Below are 22,749 nucleotides of genomic sequence, written 5' to 3'. Positions count from 1 at the left end.
TATCCATGCCCATGTGGAATGATGAAAGAGAGCCCTTGTCCTTGGTCTGATGACTGTAAGTTCTTCCTCCCAGCACTACCCCCAGAACACGTGGATTGTGGGTATTGCATGCAAGCGTACTGTCTCAGGGAAGGGCAGTAATTGAGGCAAGCCATCTATTCAAACTGAATCAATCAATGGCTGCTAAAGTGAAGTTCACTACTAAATAAAACACAGTTTTGAAATCTGCATCTCAGCACACCGTCTGTCTTCTAAACTCAGCAAAAAAAGAAAAGCTGCATTTATTTTCAGCAAACGTGTAAATATTTGTATGAACATAACAAGATTCAACAACTGAGACAAACTGAACAAGTTCCACAGACATGTGACTAACAGAAATTGAATGTGTCCATGAACAAAGGGGGGGGGGGGGTCAAAATCAAATGTAACAGTCAGTATCAGGTGTGGCCACCAGCTGCATTAAGTACTGCAGTGAATCTCCTCCCCATAGACTGCACCGGATTTGCCAGATCTTGCTGTGAGAGCTCCCCACTCTTCCACCAAGGCACCTGCAAGTTCCCGGACATTTCTGGGGGGGAATGGCCCTAGCCCTCACCCTCCGATCCAACAGGTCCCAGACGTGCTCAATGTGATTGAGATCCAGCCTCTTCGCTGGCCATGGCAGAACACTGACATTCCTGTCTTGCAGGAAATGAAGCACATAACGAGCAGTAAGGCTGGTGGCATTGTCATGCTGGAGGGTCATGTCATGATGAGCCTGCAGGAAGGGTACCACATGAGGGAGAAGGATGTGTTCCCTGTAACGCACAGCATTGATATTGCCTGCAATGACAACAAGCTCAGTCCGATGATGCTGTGACACACCACCCCAGACCATGATGGACCCTCCAACTCCAAATCGTTCCCACTCCAGAGTACAGGCCTCAGTGGTGTAACGGTCATTCCTTCAACAATAAACGCAAATCTGATCATCACCCATGGTGAGAAAAAACCGTGACTCATCAGTGAAGAGCACATTTTGGCAATCCTGTCTGGTCCAGCGACGGTGTGTTTGTGCCCATAGGCGACGTTGTTGCATGGAGCAGCCTGAGCTGCCAGCCTGCATGGAGCAGCCAGAGCTGCCAGTCTGCATGGAGCAGCCAGAGCTGCCAGGTTGCATGGAGCAGCCAGAGCTGCCAGTCTGCATAGAGCTGCCAGTCTGCATAGAGCAGCCAGAGCTGCCAGTCTGCATGGAGCAGCCAGTCTGCATAGAGCAGCCAGAGCTGTCAGTCTGCATAGAGCAGCCAGAGCTGTCAGTCTGCATAGAGCAGCCAGAGCTGTCAGTCTGCATAGAGCAGCCAGAGCTGTCAGTCTGCATGGAGCAGCCAGAGCTGCCAGTCTGCATGGAGCAGCCAGAGCAGCTAGATCCGCCAGTCAACCAGACTCTTCCAGATCTGCCAGTCAACCAGACTCTTCCAGATCTGCCAGTCAACCAGACTCTTCCAGATCTGCCAGTCAACCAGACTCTTCCAGATCTGCCAGTCAAACCAGACTCTTCCAGATCTGCCAGTCAACCAGACTCTTCCAGATCTGCCAGTCAACCAGACTCTTCCAGATCTGCCATCAACCAGACTCTTCCAGATCTGCCAGTCAACCAGATTCTTCCAGATCTGCCAGTCAACCAGATTCTTCCAGATCTGCCAGTCAACCAGACTCTTCCAGATCTGCCAGTCTACCAGTCTCTTCCAAATCCGTCACGCCTTGGTCTTAGTATTTTGTGTTTTCTTTATTTATTTGGTCAGGCCAGGGTGTGACATGGGTTATTGTGGTGTGTTTTTTGTCTTGGGCTTTTGTGGGGTGTCTACGTAGTCTATGGCTGCCTGAGGCGGTTCACAATCAGTCAAGTGATTATCGTTGTCTCTGATTGGGAGCCATATTTAGGCAGCCATATTCTATGAGTGTTTCGTGGGTGATTGTTCCTGTCTTTGTGTTTGCACCAGATAGGGCTGTTTCGGTTTTCGTTATTTAATTTCGTTATTTTTGTAGTTTCTGTACGTAAGTTTTTCCCTCATTAAAATATCATGAATCATCATCACGCTGCATTTTGGTTTGATCCTTGTTCTACCTCTTCGTCAGAGGAGGAGATAGAAGAGAGCCGTTACAATATCACTTTACACTCTGTGCCATCATCAGTTCTGGTTTTCCTCAAATATGTTTTTATGAACAGTACGCTGTAATTTATAAAACGTAAACTCCCTGTTTATGTGCACGTAATTGATTTGTTTATGAAAACAGCCACAGTTCTCCGAAATTTTCGAGGCCGGCCAAACTGCTGAACGGTTTCAAAGTGGAAGTCATTATTTTGTAAATGCAATGAATTGGATCCAGAAGCACTGACCAGTCATGTAACAGAGTAGAGCACCCCTCCCACGGCTAACTGTTACTCGGAGAAAGACCCCTAAAACCGCTAACCAAAAACAATACAATTAATCTCTGTCGAAAGAAACACGATTCACTCCACTTTCAGCCTCCTCGGGCACTTTCAGATTTCCCATCTATAGACGGATGGTTATCTATAATTTTCTTGGGTAATTCCAGACACCACCTGGCAAGGTTCTTGAAGTTTGATAATTCTCACAAAATTCTATTTGGATGTCCTCAACCATACTGTAGACATAATAGACACCTCTGGCCAAGAACAACTAGGCCTGTCTAGGTCTGAACAGTACCTGGTTGGACTGACTCTCCTCATTGGCTCTGACTCATAGGGAGACGGTGAACTTTGGGTCATGGGTCACAAAGTAGTCGGTCGGTTCAGGCAGGGGAAACTGGTGAAACTGGAGGTCTGTGGGTGTCTGACTCTGACACAGTGACAAATGATCCATGGTTACTGCTAGCCTGCCTACAGTAAACCAGGCAGCCAGCCAGTCCCAGATGTGAAAGCACTCTTTTTTTACAAGGGACTTTCTCTCCTTCAAAAGATCATTTGCTCTCACTCTCGCTCAGCCTTAACTCATGGTGTCTGGAAATGTATGTGCAGACACAGACACACACCATGCAGATAGTCTTACTGTAATGTGAACACAAGCACACAACTTGACACACAACTCCACATGCTTAAAAAAAAGGGTTTACCATTTTGAAGGGTAATATTCTGCATGACTTTATAGTCCTCATTAAAATGTCAGAAGTGCAAATTAATCTAACCTTAAATCTATCAATCTTGGTCTGGAGATCCAAACCAAAACAAAAGCAATCTCAATTTTTCACACCTTTACATAATGTTGTGTTTTGAGTCAACAAACTTCAGCCGCGAACATCAATTTGAAAACAAATTCAGGGGCAAAACCTTGAGAAAGTGACAGCTAAGCGATTAATAGTTAATAGTCATTAATAGTGATAATTAGTGTAGTGTTAGCTAGCTACATAGCTGTCTTTGCTGTCTTCGTATCTTCGTTCCAAGATAATTGTGTTGTTTAGGTTGTTTAGGTTTAGAGTGTGTAGTCTTAGAGTGATTATCTTAATTTACCGAGGTTAGCTAGCCAACTATTTGTCGTCCTTAACGTAGGTGACTCTGCTAGCTAGCCAACAGCTAGCCAACATCTACTGAATAGAACTCAACAACCCGGTCGCATTCACAGGTAGTATCACATTTTCATTTCATTTCATTACAGTACAACGGTTTGATTTGTTTGATCGTAGCTAGCTACATAGCTAGCTACATAGCCGTCTTTGTATCAAAGATAATTGTGTAGTCTAGAGCGATTTTCTAGGTTAGCTAGCCAGCTATTGTCGTTCTTTTAACGCAACGTAACGTAAACAACACTACTAGCTAGCCAGCTAGCCCCCGAATAGCAGCACTGCAGAAACTATTACACTCAACAGAACGACTTGATTAGTGTAGTGTCAACAACGCACCCACTGCCAGCTAGCCTAATTCAGCAGTACTGTATCATTTTAATCATTTTAGTCAATAAGATTCTTGCTACGTAGCTTAACTTTCTGAACATTCTAGACGTGTAGTCCACTTGTCATTCCAATCTCCTTTGCATTAGTGTAGCCTCTTCTGTAGCCTGTCAACTATGTGTCTGTTTATCCCTGTTCTCTCCTCTCTGCACAGACCATACAAACGCTCCACACCGCGTGGCCGCGGCCACCCTAATCTGGTGGTCCCAGCGCGCATGACCCACGTGGAGTTCCAGGTCTCCGGTAGCCTCTGGAACTGCCGATCTGCGGTCAACAAGGCAGAGTTCATCTCAGCCTATGCCTCCCTCCAGTCCCTCGACTTCTTGGCACTAACGGAAACATGGATCACCACAGACAACACTGCTACTCCTACTGCTCTCTCTTCGTCCGCCCACGTGTTCTCGCACACCCCGAGAGCTTCTGGTCAGCGGGGTGGTGGCACCGGGATCCTCATCTCTCCCAAGTGGTCATTCTCTCTTTCTCCCCTTACCCATCTGTCTATCGCCTCCTTTGAATTCCATGCTGTCACAGTTACCAGCCCTTTCAAGCTTAACATCCTTATCATTTATCGCCCTCCAGGTTCCCTCGGAGAGTTCATCAATGAGCTTGATGCCTTGATAAGCTTCTTTCCTGAGGACGGCTCACCTCTCACAGTTCTGGGCGACTTTAACCTCCCCACGTCTACCTTTGACTCATTCCTCTCTGCCTCCTTCTTTCCACTCCTCTCCTCTTTTGACCTCACCCTCTCACCTTCCCCCCTACTCACAAGGCAGGCAATACGCTCGACCTCATCTTTACTAGATGCTGTTCTTCCACTAACCTCATTGCAACTCCCCTCCAAGTCTCCGACCACTACCTTGTATCCTTTTCCCTCTCGCTCTCATCCAACACCTCCCACACTGCCCCTACTCGGATGGTATCGCGCCGTCCCAACCTTCGCTCTCTCTCCCCCGCTACTCTCTCCTCTTCCATCCTATCATCTCTTCCCTCTGCTCAAACCTTCTCCAACCTATCTCCTGATTCTGCCTCCTCAACCCTCCTCTCCTCCCTCTCTGCATCCTTTGACTCTCTATGTCCCCTATCCTCCAGGCCGGCTCGGTCCTCCCCTCCCGGTCCGTGGCTCGATGACTCATTGCGAGCTCACAGAACAGGGCTCCGGGCAGCCGAGCGGAAATGGAGGAAAACTCGCCTCCCTGCGGACCTGGCATCCTTTCACTCCCTCCTCTCTACATTTTCCTCCTCTGTCTCTGCTGCTAAAGCCACTTTCTACCACGCTAAATTCCAAGCATCTGCCTCTAACCCTAGGAAGCTCTTTGCCACCTTCTCCTCCCTCCTGAATCCTCCTCCACCTCCCCCCCTCCTCCCTCTCTGCAGACGACTTCGTCAACCATTTTGAAAAGAAGGTCGACGACATCCGATCCTCGTTTGGTAAGTCAAACGACACCGCTGGTTCTGCTCACACTGCCCTACCCTGTGCTCTGACCTCTTTCTCCCCTCTCTCTCCAGATGAAATCTCGCGTCTTGTGACGGCCGGCCGCCCAACAACCTGCCCGCTTGACCCTATCCCCTCCCCTCTTCTCCAGACCATTTCCGGAGACCTTCTCCCTTACCTCACCTCGCTCATCAACTCATTCCTGACCGCTGGCTACGTCCCTTCCGTCTTCAAGAGAGCGAGAGTTGCACCCCTTCTGAAAAAACCTACACTCGATCCCTCCGATGTCAACAATTACAGACCAGTATCCCTTCTTTCTTTTCTCTCCAAAACTCTTGAACGTGCCGTCCTTGGCCAGCTCTCCCGCTATCTCTCTCTGAATGACCTTCTTGATCCAAATCAGTCAGGTTTCAAGACTAGTCATTCAACTGAGACTGCTCTCCTCTGTATCACGGAGGCGCTCCGCACTGCTAAAGCTAACTCTCTCTCCTCTGCTCTCATCCTTCTAGATCTATCGGCTGCCTTCGATACTGTGAACCATCAGATCCTCCTCTCCACCCACTCCGAGTTGGGCATCTCCGGCGCGGCCCATGCTTGGATTGCGTCCTACCTGACAGGTCGCTCCTACCAGGTGGCGTGGCGAGAATCTGTCTCCTCACCACGCGCTCTCACCACTGGTGTCCCCAGGGCTCTGTTCTAGGCCCTCTCCTATTCTCGCTATACACCAAGTCACTTGGCTCTGTCATAACCTCACATGGTCTCTCCTATCATTGCTATGCAGACGACACACAACTAATCTTCTCCTTTCCCCCTTCTGATGACCAGGTGGCGAATCGCATCTCTGCATGTCTGGCAGACATATCAGTGTGGATGACGGATCACCACCTCAAGCTGAACCTCGGCAAGACGGAGCTGCTCTTCCTCCCGGGGAAGGACTGCCCGTTCCATGATCTCGCCATCACGGTTGACAACTCCATTGTGTCCTCCTCCCAGAGCGCTAAGAACCTTGGTGTGATCCTGGACAACACCCTGTCGTTCTCAACCAACATCAAGGCGGTGGCCCATTCCTGTAGGTTCATGCTCTACAACATCCGCAGAGTACGACCCTGCCTCACACAGGAAGCGGCGCAGGTCCTAATCCAGGCACTTGTCATCTCCCGTCTGGATTACTGCAACTCGCTGTTGGCTGGGCTCCCTGCCTGTGCCATTAAACCCCTTCAACTCATCCAGAACGCCGCAGCCCGTCTGGTGTTCAACCTTCCCAAGTTCTCTCACGTCACCCCGCTCCTCCGTTCTCTCCACTGGCTTCCAGTTGAAGCTCGCATCCGCTACAAGACCATGGTGCTTGCCTACGGAGCTGTGAGGGGAACGGCACCTCAGTACCTCCAGGCTCTGATCAGGCCCTACACCCAAACAAGGGCACTGCGTTCATCCACCTCTGGCCTGCTCGCCTCCCTACCACTGAGGAAGTACAGCTCCCGCTCAGCCCAGTCAAAACTGTTCGCTGCTCTGGCCCCCCAATGGTGGAACAAACTCCCTCACGACGCCAGGACAGCGGAGTCAATCACCACCTTCCGGAGACACCTGAAACCCCACCTCTTTAAGGAATACCTAGGATAGGATAAGTATTCCCTCTCACCCCCCCTTTAAGATTTAGATGCACTATTGTAAAGTGACTGTTCCACTGGATGTCATAAGGTGAATGCACCAATTTGTAAGTCGCTCTGGATAAGAGCGTCTGCTAAATGACTTAAATGTAAATGTAAATGTTAATAATTTCTCTAAGATGTACTGAGGTTTATCAAAGAGCCCATCACTGGGCAGGCTGAGGCTGGAGAGAATGGAAAGCAAGGTCAGATTGAGGCAGTTTCAGATTACAGCCTGATGTCTGGGTGATCTAAGGGCTGTTGTGTAATCTCCTATAAGTATCTCCATGCTCTACACCAGCGGTATTCTTTTTCAGAGAGGACCCCATTTTTTACCTAAGAATTTCTTGTGACCCCCACCCCAACCCAAATCTAATGGCACAACCTTAAATCAGTCAAACAAAAAACCTTAAATTCATTGAATTCGTATCTCTTATTAAAAAATGAATACATTTACTCAATACATTATTTTTTGTCAAATGATCTTTCTCAAAAACATTTGTATATTTTCCCATACCATAATCGGTACTCCTCATTTTTTGTTTCCTCTCCCCCACAAAATAAAAAATCTATAATTTAATTGGCGACCCCACAGCAGTTCCCCCACGAATGCCAACATTGAACATCACTGCTCTACACTGTAACCACGGGTGACAACTGCATTGATGTTATCTCTGCTCCCTCTAACTGTGCTGCAACAGACTGGACAGGATATCTGAGGCAGGACTGTGTCGTCATAATGAGGTGCTGCATATGGGGCTGGACTGGTTCTGAGAAGCAGGTGAATGTCAGTGTACATCACTACAGGGACACAGGGATTCCTCCTGTATGAGTTTTTATTTTATTTTGGGGTGACCAGTGAGCTGAGATAAGGCGGGGCTTTATGTGTGTTTGGCGACGAATATGTAGTGAGGGCCAGCCAACGAGAGCATACAGGTCGCAGTGGTGGGTAGTATATGGAGCTTTGGTGACAAAACGGATAGCACTGTGATAGACTCCATCCAGTTTGCTGAGTAGAGTGTTAGAGGCTATGAGTCACTGAGTACAACACGCTCTTACCCCTGTGTACACACACACACACGTGTGCACACACATGCGTACTGACATACACAAAGTTATACACACACACTTGCACACATGACCTACACAATATAGTCTAGCTATTCTCAAGAGTAGGAGCCTCAAAAATCTGGGAGTTGTTTTTTGGAAAATTATCCATTGGTAAAATGGGTAAACCCTCTGTGGCAACAGAATCCCCTATTCAGGATTTATGAGAAGGATTGTTAAATCCGTTTTTAGACCTCGGCCTTGGCATGGACGAAAACTATAATAAAAAAAACATTACAATTAAAGATGCACTCGGCAGAAATTGCTCCATCATTTCTTAAGGCTGGCTGAAGGGTGTTTCCATGGGAGCATCAACACCACCCCAGAAGCTGTGCTAGGACCTAAAGACAGTCTTCTTAGCTTCAACAGATCTGAGGGGGCAACTGATCTTCTTCAAACTGACACAAATGTAAAAAAAAAAACTGTTACATTTAACTAGGCAAGTCAGTTAAGAACTAATTCTTATTTATAATGACGGCCTACCCCGAACAAACCAGGACAACAATGGGCCCAGTTGTGCACCGCCCTATGGGACTCCCAAACATGGACAGATGTGATGCAGCCTGGATTCAAACCAGGGACTGCAGTGACACCTCTTGGACTGAGACGCAGTTTCTTAGACAGCTGCGCCACACAAAACTATAAACCAAAAAGAGAGTTATCTAGAAGTCTGGGCAAGGTAAATATTGAAAATAATTAGAATTGCACATACATAAATGAATAGCAATAGAGAAATCAAGAGATGTAGAAAGAGATATAGCAAAGCTACTACTATACACTACTATTGTATGATAATGGTGCTTGAGCCCAACCCCACCCAACCCACGTAGAATTCCTCTCCTCACACAATGGCAACAGGTTCCCCTCTGCTCTGAGTGACTCATGAACCATATGATCAGATGTGTTTACATTGCACAACCTTGGCCCAAACCATACTTCATGTTGCTTTTCTAAAGCTAATCAAGGAAATTGCTGTTAGTAAACCCTAAGCATCAACATCTGGGAGCAGATCCTCCCTCCTTCCCAACTGAGAGGGCTTAGAGAGAAGAGAGGAAACAAATACTGAACTGTGAGGGACAGCACAGCAGCCTGCATGGCACATAGTGCATTTGTGATCCATTCCTATTCTGAACAGGCAATGGAAACTTCTGCAAATGTAAATCTGCTGGGTTAAAAATACAGCGCATTAATGTGCACCACATGTGGCACTCTGGCAGGATGGGGGATATTTTGATGGCTGGGGAAGTGGAAGGAGGGAGGGAGTAGCCCTGGGGTTTCTCAAACCCAGGGGGGCACAGAGGGAGAGAAAGTTAGAGCACAAACACACACACACACTCGTTTTCCTATCCTTGTGGGGATCAAAATAATTGATTCAAAATCCTATTTTCCCTAACCCTTAACCTGAATCTAGCTCTAACCGGAATTGTAACGCTAAATCTAATCCCTAAGCCTAAAATAGCCTTTTTCCTTGTTTTACTATCCTTGTGAGGACTTCTGGGCCCCACAAGGATAGTAAAACCAAACACACACACGCACATAAATATGCACACTAAGCCACACACATCTGCATCCAGCTCCAGCTCTGGCTTCAGCTCCTACCTTGGGCTTTCTCCATGAACACCACTTTGGAGTCGTGCTGAAAGTTGTGTCCGCTGAGGAGCATCTTCTCTCCCCCAGCAGCAGGGCACGTCTGCAGAGTCTGCTTATCCACTAGGGGCAACTCCTGGGCTGATCTCTGGGCTGCAGGCGGGGGACAGCACTGTCTTCACTACAGAATCATTACAAACCCACTCTCCCTTCAGCCCCGACCATCCAGACGAAGTCATTTTCACGAGCTTGACAACTCTTAAAGAATCCTCACCACTAACAATGCCAAGAGCCATTAACTCTAGAGACATATTATTCCTCTGACCTAACGGTGAGGGAATGGATCCATTCAGTATTTGTTATTGTATGATTTTCTCAAATTATTGTTTTTACAAAATATCATACTTGGCTATCACCTTCTGGTTAACTTCAACCGCCATAAAGTGTGTGATATTCTTTAATAAAACTCAATAAAAACTCAATTAATAAAACAAATGAAAAATAGATCTGGCAAAGAATGTTTCTGACAATTACCCTTGACAATGAAAAAAAGAAGCTTGGTCAATAACAGTTTGTGGCAGTGTATCAGCGACCAACAATGGTCTATTCTTAAGAGCTGAGATCATGGTTTAACCACATTGCTAATTTTCCTCATAGCACTTGATCTTTGTGGTGTGATTCCAGCCAGAAACCCATTAGATTAGCAGATCTGCTCAGATTTCTATCTAGCGCTTTGGTGCAATGTGTGCTTATCTACCAAAGTCAAAATGATCTGCCATGTTAAACCACCCCCACCCCCAGGCCTGATAGTGAAGGTGTACTCACAGCACTCCATGGGGTTGGATGCAGTCTGCAGGGACAATGTTCTTCCTGTGGACTGGTTGATGTGAACCCGGAACACCATCCTCACACGTGTGTTTTTACGCCCGATGTCTGTCTCGCCCTTCCGCAGCTCGATGTCCGAGTTGCGAAGTTTCAGGATGCCGGAGCAGTCAATTCTACATTAAACAGAAGAAACTTAGTTAAACCTTAGAGAGGCTCATAGACAAACACATTCGATAGACACCATCATTATTGAGATCTCAAATCATTATCCCTTCTACAGTTACCACATACATAGACACTCAGCTTATTAAGTTCTCTCTAGCACCACAAAGGGATTTCAGTATAGAATGACTATAGTCATCAGACAACAGTATTTCAGCAGAAGATTATCACACGTATCCCCAATGAAAGGTTTCCTGTGTACTCAGCAACTACTGCTTACAGGGCTAATCCCAACCATCCAGCAGCTCAAATGCTGTGAATGTTAATAGTTTCATAAATAGCTTTTTAATGGACCAAAAGAGAACACCCATGGTATACTGGTCTAACCTTGATCCCTCTACGGCTCTACCAGCCAACCTATTGGCTGGAACTATGCTTTTTAAAGAGTCTTCATCAGACACTTTATAAATATCTAATTTCTCACCCCCTCCCATCTATGCTGTGCACTCACTTCTAACATGTCAGACTTTTATGGCATTAGCCTTTCCAACCAACGTTTTTCCATGGTGTGTTCCTCGACGCTGCATTGCTTATAAAGGAGTTAATGTCAATTGTTTCACTAACTGAACACTCCCGAAATGTCTTTGTCAGACACTGGGGGATGCGCCGCTGGTAAGTCAATCAGGTTGAGGCTAAGGATTCCCAGCTGGTTAGCCCTCCCTCCAGGCTCTGGTCAAAAGTAGTGCACTATATAGGGACTAGGATGCCATTTGGGACACAGATAAAGTCTCAGTCAGCTGTGCCAAGGGATCAACACAATGCAAATCTCAGGAGAAAAAGAGTGTTTGGGTTTTGAGTGTATTCGCTCATTGGTAACAAAAACATTGGAAGAGGGCTGTCACATGTTGAATGGATCTCTAATTGAGTCAAATTAAGATGTCAGCATTGGTGCCTTACACGCATGCACGCACACACACACTATCCAGCTGGTACTGATCAGCCGTCATGGACAAAACTCTACAGATGTTCACTCATCATTTGAGTTGCTTGAGGCGGAGCTTAAATGTCTAACTGACTGCACAACAAAAAAACAGACAAAGGCTAAAGAAATACACACACAGTACTCACATGGCGCGCATGTTGTTCTCGGGCAGTAGTGGAATCTCCAGCACCTTGGTGTTAGACTGCAGGGTCTCATTGCTGGGGGTGGAGACAGTCTTGCCAGTGATGCGGTGGACCTGGTAGAAGGCATGGGGCCGCAAGAGACGATCGTCTGCCGTGCCAATGAATAGCTGCAAGATCAGGGGCTCGGTCTCCATGTAGCCGTGGAGCTGGAAGGAAGACATATAATTACATTTACAAAATGTATTGCCAATCAACAATGGTTGATAGGAATTCGTTCCTCCAGTACTTATGTCTAGTCAAAAACGAAGTATCCCCACACACACACAACTGTTGACAACGGGTTAAAAAAACAGAAATACCTTTCAAACACAGTTGACATTTTTCTGAGGAATCTTTATCCAAGGCCAACAACCCATTCACATATTTCCTCCATTAATATCAGTTCCTGTCTGTATTGATGAGCTGAGGCACAGCATGATCTTACAGTAAGTATCTCCATCACCATGGTCCCACTGTCTGCCCAAGAGCCAGTTAACCATCTGAGACAAACAACCCTGGTATTTCACTGACAGGACTAAGCCTGGGTTACAGTGTACTAAAGGTTACGCTTACGTCCCAAATGGAATCCTATTCCCTACATAGTGCACTTCTTTTGACCAGAGCCCTTTTAGGCTCCCAAGTGACACAGTGGTCTAAGGCACTGCATCTCAGTGCTAGAGGCGTCACTATTGGCCCTGTTTCACAACCGGCCGTGATCGGGAGTCCCATAGGGCGGTGCACAATTGGCCCAGTGTTGTCCGGGTTTGGCCAGGGTAGGCCGTCATTGTAAATAAGAATGAGTTCTTAACTGACTTGCCTAGGTAAATAAAGGTTAAATAAAATAAAGTAGTGCACTACTGTATATAGGAAATAGAGGGCTACTTTTATTTATTTATTTATTCATTCATTTCATTATTTACTTTATTTAATTTAAATGTATTTAAAACAGGGAATCCAATGGAGACCAAGGCCTCTTTTTCAAAGGAGCCCTGCACAGAATCATACAAATTCACAATATTACAATTACACCGCAATAAAAGCACGCAATATTTACAAGCAATTTAAGAGGGGAAAAACTGAATGTAAAATGTATTAAATTGACATGTTGTGTCACTGGCCAACACACAATACCACCTTAATGTCTAAGTGGAATTATGTTAAGAAATTTTACCAAATAATTTTAAAAAGCTGACATGCCATGAGTCAATAAGCCCCCCAAAATCATCCTTGAGCATGGTGAAGTTAATTACACTTTGAATGCTATCAATACAGCCAGTCACTACAAAGATACCAATCAAAATCACACATTTTATTCGTCATATTCGTCACAAATACAACAAGTGTAGTAGACCTCACAGTGAAATGCTTACTTACAAGCCCTTAACCAACAATGCAGTTATAAAAAAAAATGTAAGTACAAAATAAAAGTAACAAATAATTAAAGAACAGCAGTAAAATAACAATAGTGAGGCTATATACTCTGTACAAGTACAGAGTCAAAGTGTGGGGCACTGGTTAGTCGAGGTAATTGAGGTGATATGTACATGTAGGTAGAGTAAAAGTGACTATGCATAGATAATAAACAGAGTAGCAGCAGCGTAAAAGGGGGGAGGCAATGCAAATAGTCTGAGGTAGCCATGTTATTAGATGTTCAGGAGTCTTATGGCTTGGTGGTAGAAGCTGTTTAGAAGCCTCTTGGACCTAGACTGGCACTCCGGTACCGCTTGCCGTGCGGTAGCAGAGAGAACAGTCTATGACCAAGGTGGCTGGAGTCCTTGACAATTTTTAGGGCCTTCCTCTGACACAGTCTGGTATAGAGGTCCTGGAAGGCAGGAAGCTTGGCCCCGGTGATGTAATGGGCCGTACGCATTACCCTCAGTACTGCCTTGCGGTCGGACGGCCAAGCAGTTGCCATACCAGGATGTGATGCAACCCATCAGGATGCGCTCAATGGAGCAGCTGTAGAACCTATTGAGGATCTGAGGACCCAAGCCAAATAGTCTTGAAGAGGGCACGACAAAACCTGTCTTGATCAGCTTGGACCATGTTAGTTTGTTGGTGATGTGGACGCCAGCCCCGTCAATGATAATGGGGGCGTGCTCAGTCCTCCTTTTCCTGTTGTGCACAATCATCTCCTTTGTCTTGATCACGTTGAGGGAGAGGTTGTTGTCCGCTCCTCCCTATAGGCTGTCTTGTCATTGTCGGTGATTAGGCCTACCACTGTTGTGTCATCGGCAAACTTAATGATGGTGTTAGAGTCCTGCCTGGCTATGCAGTCATGAGTGAACAGGGAGTACAGGAGGGGACTGAGCACGCACCCGAGGGGCCCCCGCGTTGAGGATCAGCGTTGTTACCTACCCTTGCCCCCTAGGGGCTGCCCGTCAAGAAGTCCAGGGTCCAGCTGTAGAGGGCGGTGTTTAGTCCAGGGTCCTTTGCTTAGTGATGAGCTTTGAGGGCACTATGGTGTTGAACGCTGAGCTGTTGTCAGTGAATAGCATTCTCACATAGATGTCCCCTTTGTCCAGGTGTGAAAGGGCAGTGTGGAGTGCAATAGAGATTGCATCATCTGTGGATCAGTTTGGGCGGTACGCAAATTGGAATGGGTCTATGGTATCCGGGATGATGCTGCTGATGTGAGTGCTATAGGTCAGTCATCATTCAGGCAGGTTGCCTTAGTGTTCTTGGGCACAGGGACTATGGTGGTCTGATTGAAACATGTTGGTATTACAGACTCAGACAGGGAGTGGTTGAAAAGGACAGTGAAGACACTTGTCAAATGGTCAGCTCATGCTTGGAGTACACGTCCTAGAAATCTGTCTGACCCTGCGGCCTTGTGAATGTTGACCTGTTTAAAGGTCTTACTCACATCTGCTGCGGAGAGCGTGATCACACAATTGTCCGGAACAGCTGATGCTCTCATGCATGTTTCATTGTTACTTGCCTCAAAGCGAGCATGGAAGTAATTTAGCTCATCTGGTAGGCTTGTGTCACTGGGCAGCTCGTGGCTGTGCTTCCCTTTGTAGTCTGTAATTGTTTGCAAGCCCTGCCACATCCGACGAGGGTCGGAGCTGGTGTAGTACATTTTCGATCTTAGTCCTGTATGGACTTCTGGGTTGGAGTCCCGCTTATTGAAAGTGGCAGCTCTACCCTTTAGCTCAGTGTGGATGTTGCCTGTAACTCATTGCTTCTGGTCGGGGTATGTGCATACAGTCACTGTGGGGAGGACAACATCGATGCACTTATTGATGAAGCCACTGACTTATGTGGTGTACTCCTCAATGCCATCAGAAGATTCCCGAAACATATTCCAGTCTGTGCAAGCAAAACAGTCCTGTAGCTTAGCATCTGCTTCATCTGACCACTTTTTATTGACCGAGTCACTGGTGCTTCCTGTTTAATTTTTGCCTGTAAGCAGAAATCAGGAGGATAGAATTATGGTCAAATTTGCCAAATGGAGAGCTTTGTACGCGTCTCTTCTGTGTGGAGTAAATGTGGTCTAGAGTTTTTTTCCCCCCTCTGGTTGCACATTTAACATTCCGATTGAAATTAGGTGAAACAGATGTTTCCCTGCATTAAAGTCCCCTGCCACTAGCAGCGCCACCTGTGGATGAGTTTTCCTGTTTACTTATGGCAGTATACAGCTGGTATACATTGGTCTGTGGTGGTATGTAGGCAGCTATGAAAAATACAGATGAAAACTCTCGAGGTAGAGACAGTATCTCACAAGCAGTAGACCACTACCTCAGATGAGCAAAACCTCAAGAATTCCTTGGATACCGTGCACCAGCTGTTGTTTATCGATATTCATTGACCACTACCCCTTGTCTTGGCTGCTGTTCTGCCGATACAGTGTGTAACCCGCCAGCTGTATGTTATTAAATTGTTCAACCAAGACTAGGTGAAACATAAGATATTACAGTTTTTAATGTCCCGTTGGTAGGATATATGTGCTTTTAGTTCGTCCAAATTATTATCCATTGATTGTACATTGGCCAATAGTACGGATGACAAAGGCAGATTAACGTCGCCTGATCCTCACAATGCACCCAGATCTCCTTCTGCGAAATCACCATCTTTCTCCTGCGAAAGATGGGGATGAGGGCCTGTTGGGATGTCTGGAGTAAATATCTCTCATTAAATAAAATACTTTGTACAATTCAAGGTGAGTAACTTTTCAGTCATAAGAGATGGTAGCAGCAACATTATGTACAAAATAAGTTACAAACAATGCGGAAAAAATAAATAAATAGCACAGTTGGTTAAGAGCCAATAAAAACGGCAGCCATCCTCTCTGACGCCATTACACAGTCATATATGTGTCCTTCCTAACACAGTTGCCGGAGAGGAAGGAAACTGCTCAAAGATTTTACCATGAGGCCAATGGTGACTTAAACAGTTACAGAGTTTTAATGGCTGTGATAGGAGAAAATTGAGAAAGGATCAACATCATAGTTACTCCACAATACTAACCAAAATTACAGAGTGAAAAGGAAGCCTGTACAGAATAAAAATATTCCAAAACATATATGCTGTTTGTAATAAGGCACTACAGTAATACTGCAACAAATGGGGTAAAGAAATTAACTTTATGTCCTGAATACAAAGCAATATGTTTGGAACAAATCCTAAACAACACATTACTGAGTAGCACTTTTTGTATTTTCAAGGATGGTGTTGGCTGCATCATGTTATGGGTATGCTTACCATTGGCAAGAACTACAGTTTTTTAGGATTTAAAAAACGGAATAGAGCTAAGAACAGGCAAAATCCTAGAGGAAAAACTGGTTCAGCCTGCTTTCCAACACAGACTGGGAGACAAATTCAGCTTTCATCAGGACAATAATCTAAAACACAAGGTAAAATATATATATATATATATATTTATAGAGAGAGAGAGGAGTTGCTTACCAAGACGACATTGAATGTTCCTGAATTACAGTTCTGACAAATCGTCTTGAAAAGCTATGGCAAGCCTTGAAAATGCATGTCTAGCAATGATCAATAACCAACTTCACAGAGCTTGAAGAATTGTTAAAAGAATAATGTGCAAATATTGTGCAAAGCTCTTAGAGACTTAACCAGAAATTCACACAGCTCTAATTGCTGCCAAAGGTGTTTCTAGGGTTGTGAATACTTACGTAAATTAGATTGTACTTCATTTACAAAAAAATATGCAAGAATTTCTGGATTTTTTCAAGGATTTTTCAAATATTAGGGAAGACCCAGATGCAGACAGTGTCAAAGTAAAAAAAGTTTATTACTAGAACAGTGGGCAGACAAAAGTCCAAAGGGGAGTCCAAAAGGTACAGAACGGCAGGGTCTCGGGGTCAGGGAAGGCAGAAGTCAATCATCCGGGGTGGTGTGACAAGTACAGAAACGGGAGGCACACTCAGGGTAGGCAGAATTGTCAAAACCTTGAAAACAGGAACTAGAACAAAGACGGGAGCAAGGGGAAAAATACTGGTAGCCTTGATGAACAAAATGAACTGGCAACAGACAGAGAACACAGGTATAAATACACTGGGGATAATGAGGAAGATGGGCAACACCTGGAGGTGGGTGGAGACAAGCACAAAGACAGGTGAAACGGATAAATTTTGAATTCAGGCTGAAATACAAAGTCAACGGGTATGAATACTTTATGTAAGCACTTCGTAACCAAAAGCACAACCAAAAAATTGGGAGGGTGATATTTCGAGAACATGATGCCACAATAGTTGCTTTCACATATACAACCCCCCCATGAGTGTCTATATAACCTCAGAAAAAAAGAAACGTCCCTTTTCCAGGACCCTGTCCTTCAAATATAATTATTAAAAATCCAAATAACTTCAGATGTTCATTGTAAGAGAGTTTAAACCCTGGCTTCCCATGCGTGTTCAATGAGCTATAAACTATTAATGAACATGCACCTTTGGAACGGTCGTTAAGACACTAACAGCTTACAGACTGTAGGCAATTAAGGTAACAGTTATTAAAACTAGGATACTAAAAAGGCCTTTCTACTGACTCTGAAAAACATCAAAAGATACCCTGGATCCCTGCTCATCTGTGTGAACGTGCCTTAGGAATGCTGCAAGGAGGCATAAATACTGCAGATGTGGCCAGGGCAATAAATTGCAATGTCCGTACTGTGAGACGCTTAAGACCGCATTAAAGAGAGACAGGATGGACAGCCGATCATCATCGCAGAGCAGACCACGTGTAACAACACCTGAACAGGATCGGTACATCCAAACATCACACCTGCGGGACAGGTACAGGATGCCAACAACCACTGCCCGAGTTACACCAGGAATGCACAATCCTTCCATCAGTGCTCAGACTGTCCGGAATAGGCTGAGAGGCTGGACTGAGGGCTTGTAGGTCTGTGATAGGGCAGGTCCTCACCAGACATCAACGGCCAAAGTCGCCTATGGGCACAAACCCACTGTCGCTGGACCAGACAGGACTGGCAAAAAGTGCTCTTCTCTGATGAGTCACGGTTTTGTCTCACCAGGGGTGAAATGTCAGATGAGTTTATTGTCAAAGGAATGAGCATTACACCGAGGCCTGTACTCTGGAGCGGGATCAATTTGGAGGTGGAGGGTCCGTCATTTCAGGCAATATCAACGATGTGCCTTACAGGGAGCACATCCTTCTCCCTCAAGTGGTACCTTTCCTGCAGGCTCATCCTGACATGACCTTCCAGCATGACAATGCCACCAGCCATACTGCTCATTATGTGCGTGATTTCCTGCAAGACAGGAATGTCAGTGTTCTGCCATGGCCAGCAAAGAGCCCGGATCTCAATCCCATTGAGCACATCTGGGACCTGCTGGATCGGAGGGTGACGGCTAGGGCCATTCCCCACAGAAATGTCTGGGAACTTGCAGGGGCCTTGGTGGAAGAGTGGGGTAACATCTCACAGCAAGAACGGGCAAATCTGGTGCAGTCCAGGAGGAGGAGATGCACTGCAGTACTTAATGCAGCTGGTGGCCACACCTGATACTGACTGTTACTTTTGATTTTGCTCCCCCCTTTGTTCATGGGACACATTATCCCATTTCTGTTAGTCCACAGGTCTGTAGAACTTTTTCAGTTTATGTCGCAGTTGATGAATCTTATGTTCATACAAATATTACACAAGTTTGCTGAAAATAAACGCAATTGAGAGTGAGAGGATGTTTATTTTTTTGCTGGGTTCATTTTACATATACACATACTGTATATAGCCACCCATGTTCAGTCAGTCACACCTGAAGATGTTGTAATCAGCAATGTCAATGTCCTTATCCAGAATCGAGCCATTTAGCCAAGCTCATGCACCCAGATATCAAGAAGGTTGATCTTTGACATTAAAATGTGTTTGTTTATACGTGATAGCCCAAGCCCTCTCCCTGATTTGAAAACAGCGGGGGTATCCATATTTATTTCATTTTTTTTATTTCACCTTTATTTAACAAGGTAGGCTAGTTGAGAACAGGTTCTCATTAACAAATGCGACCTGGCCAAGATAAAGCAAAGCATCGCGACACAAACAACACACAGAGTTACACATGGAATAAACAAACATACTCAATAACACAATAGGTGAAAAAAGTATATATACACAGTGTGTGCAAATGAGCTAAGATAAAGGGAGGTAAGGCAATAAAAAAAGCCATAGTGGCGAAATAAGTCAAATGTTGCAATTAAACACTGGAGTGATAGATGTGCAGAAGATGAATGTGCAAGTAGAGATACTGGGTACAAAGGAGAACAAAACAAAAAAACAGTATTGGGATGAGGTAGTTGGATGGGCTATTTGCAGATGGGCTATGTACAGGTGCAGTGACCTGTGAGCTGCTCTGTCAGCTGATGCTTAAAGTTAGTGACGGAGATATGAGTCTCCAGCTTCAGTGATTTTTGCAATTCGTTCCAGTCATTGGCTGCAGAGAACTGGAAGGAAAGGTGGCCAAATGAGGAAATGGCTTTGGGGGTGACCAGTGAAATATACCTGCTGGAGCGCGTGCTACGGGTGGGTGCTGCTATGGTGACCAGTGAGCTGAGATAAGGTGGGACTTTACCTAGCAAAGACTTATAGATGACCTGGAGCCAGTGGGTTTGGTGACGAATATGAAGCGGGGGCCATCCAACGAGAGCATACAGGTCGCAGTGGTGGGTAGTATATGGGGCTTTGGTGACAAAAAAAAGATGGCACGGTGATAGACTGCATCCAATTTGCTGAGTAGAGTGTTGGAGGCTATTTTGTAAATGACATCGCCGAAGTCAAGGATCGGTAGGATAGTCAGTTTTACGAGGGTATGTTTGGCAGCATGAGTGAAGGATGCTTTTTTTGCAAAATAGGAAGCCTAATCTAGATTTAACTATGGATTGGAGATGTGTAATGTGTCTGGAAGGAGAGTTTACAGTCTAACCAGACACTTAGAATATGTGGACATCTATAAATACCTAAGTCAGAACTGTCCAGAGTAGAGATGCTGGACGGACGGGCAGGTGCTGGTAGCGATCGGTTGAAGAGCATGCATTTAGTTTTACTTGCATTTAAGAGCATTTGGAGGTCATGGAAGGAGCGTCGTATGGCATTGAAGATCGCCTGGAGATTGGTTAACACAGTGTCCAAAGAAGGGCCAGAGGTGTGCAGAATGGTATCGTCTGCGTAGAGTTGGACAGAGAATCAGCAGCAGCAAGAGTGACATCATTGATGTATACAGAGAAAAGAGTCGACCCGAGAGTTTAACCCTGTGGCACCCCCATAGAGACTGCCAGAGGTCAAGACAACAGGCCCTTCGATTTGACACACTGAACTCTGTCTGATAAGTAGTTGGTGAACCAGGCGAGGCAGTCATTTGAGTAACAAAGGCTGTTGAGTCTGCTGAAGAATGCTGAAGAATGTGGTGATTGACAGAGTCGAAAAAGCCTTAGCCAGGTCTATGAATACAGCTGCACAGTGCTGTCTCTTATCGATGATCAATGGAGGTTATGATATCGTTTTGGACCTTGAGAGTGGCTGACCAGCTCAGAAAACAGATTGCATAGCGGAGAAGGTACGGTGGGATTCAAAATGGTCAGTGATCTGTTTGTTAACTTGGCTTTCGAAGACCTTAGAAAGGCAGGGTAGGATATATATAGGTCCGTGGAAGTCTGGGTCTAGAGTGTCTCCCCCTTTGAAGAGGGGGATGACTGCGGCAGCTTTCCAATCTTTGGGGATCTCAGATGATACAAAAAAAAGGGGTTGAACAGGGTAGTAATAGGGGTTGCAACAATTTTGGCTGATCATTTTAGAAAGAGAGGGTCCAGATTCTCTAGCCCTGCTGATTTGTAGGGATCCAGAATTTGCAGCTCTTTCAGAACATTGGAGTGAAGGAGAAATGGGGGAGGCTTGGGCAAGTTGCTGTGGGGGGTGCAGGGGTGTTGACCAGGGCAGGGGTGGCCAGGTGGAAAGCATGTCCATCCATAGAAAAATGCGTTATCGGTGGTGTTTCCTAGGCTCAGTGCAGTGAACAGCTGGGGGGGGGGGGGGGGGGGCTCTCATTCTCCATGGACTTTACAGTGTCCCAGAACTTTTGGGAGTTTGTGCTGCAAGATGCAAATTTCTGTTTGAAAAAGCTAGCCTTCGCTTTCCTAACTGCCTGTGTATGTTGGTTCCTAACTTCCCTGAAAAGTTTCATATCGAGGGGGTTATTTGATGTTAATGCAGTACGCCACAGGATGATTTTGTGCCGGTCAAGGGCAGTCAGGTCTGGAATGAACCACGGGCTGTATCTGTTACTGGTTCTACATTTGAATGGGGCATGCCTATTTAAGATTGTGAGGAAAGCACTTTTAAAGAATAACCATGCATCTTCTACTGAGGGAATAAGGTCAATATCCTTCCATGATACCCAGGCCAGGTCGATTAGAAAGGCCTGCTCTCTGTAGTGTTTTAGGGAGCATTTGACAGTGATGAGAGGTGGTCATTTGACCGCAGACCCATTACGGACGCAAGCAATGAGGCAATGATTGCTGAGATCCTGGTTAAAGACAGCAGAGGTGTTTGTAGGGCAGGTTGGTTAGGATGATATCTACGGGGGTGCCTGTGTTTACAGATTTGGGGTTGTACCTGGTAGGTTCAGTTTAGGTCACCTAACAGCATGAGCTCTGAAGATGGATGGGGGGCAATCAATTCACATATGGTGTCCAGGGCACAACTGGGGGCAGAAGGTGGTCTATAGCAAGCGGCAATGGTGAGAGACTTGTTTCTGGAAAGGTGGCTTTTTAAAAGTAGAAGCTTGAATTGTTTGATCACAGACCTGGATAGTAAGACAGAACTCTGCCCCCTTTGGCAGTTCTATCTTGTCGAAAATATGTGTTCCATTACCTATTGTTGGTAAAGGCCCAGAAATGAGAACCGGCTTGTCTGTGTGAGCATTCAGGTGCTTCTCCATCACAGCAGTGCTCCAGGGGTCCTTGATTCTGCAACCACCACATGTTATAGGGAGCTATGGACCTTCCTAAAACCTCCATCACTGGAGGATGTGGAGAGGGTCACTAACTAGGCTTAGGTTGGGAAAGCAATAAGCAAAACATGTCATCCCTTTGAATGTTAAGAGCCTGCAAACGCTCTGTATATTTGTGTACAGAAAGGGGTTGCTGCCTAGCAATGCTGTTTATTTAGGCTGTAGGGAGTGTGTGATGGAGTTAGAGGTAGATCGTTTTGGCACTGACAGTGCAGTCTCCCCTCCCTGGATCGTATTATCACCCACTAGAGGAATGTCAAGACTCTGGCCGCTCATGGCACCAGAGAGGGGGAAAATAAAGAGATAGGGAAGAGGGCAACCCTCTATTTCTCTCTCCACCCCTCCAGCTCCAAGGGATGGTTACACAATACACATCCTCATTTACAGTATTATCTTTGGC

The 22,749-nt window shown here is 45.7% G+C and overlaps 1 pseudogene; it reads right to left on the bottom strand.

Annotated features, from left to right (window-relative positions):
- LOC124043713 overlaps positions 1-22,749 on the bottom strand; it is an 81,247-nt pseudogene that overhangs the window by 52,413 nt on the left and 6,085 nt on the right.

This window comes from Oncorhynchus gorbuscha, linkage group LG09 (genome assembly GCF_021184085.1).
Source record: "Oncorhynchus gorbuscha isolate QuinsamMale2020 ecotype Even-year linkage group LG09, OgorEven_v1.0, whole genome shotgun sequence".
Lineage (NCBI taxonomy): Eukaryota > Metazoa > Chordata > Actinopteri > Salmoniformes > Salmonidae > Oncorhynchus > Oncorhynchus gorbuscha.
The sequence above is the reverse complement of the archived record's forward strand: the minus strand, read 5'-3'. Positions and strand labels throughout refer to the sequence as shown.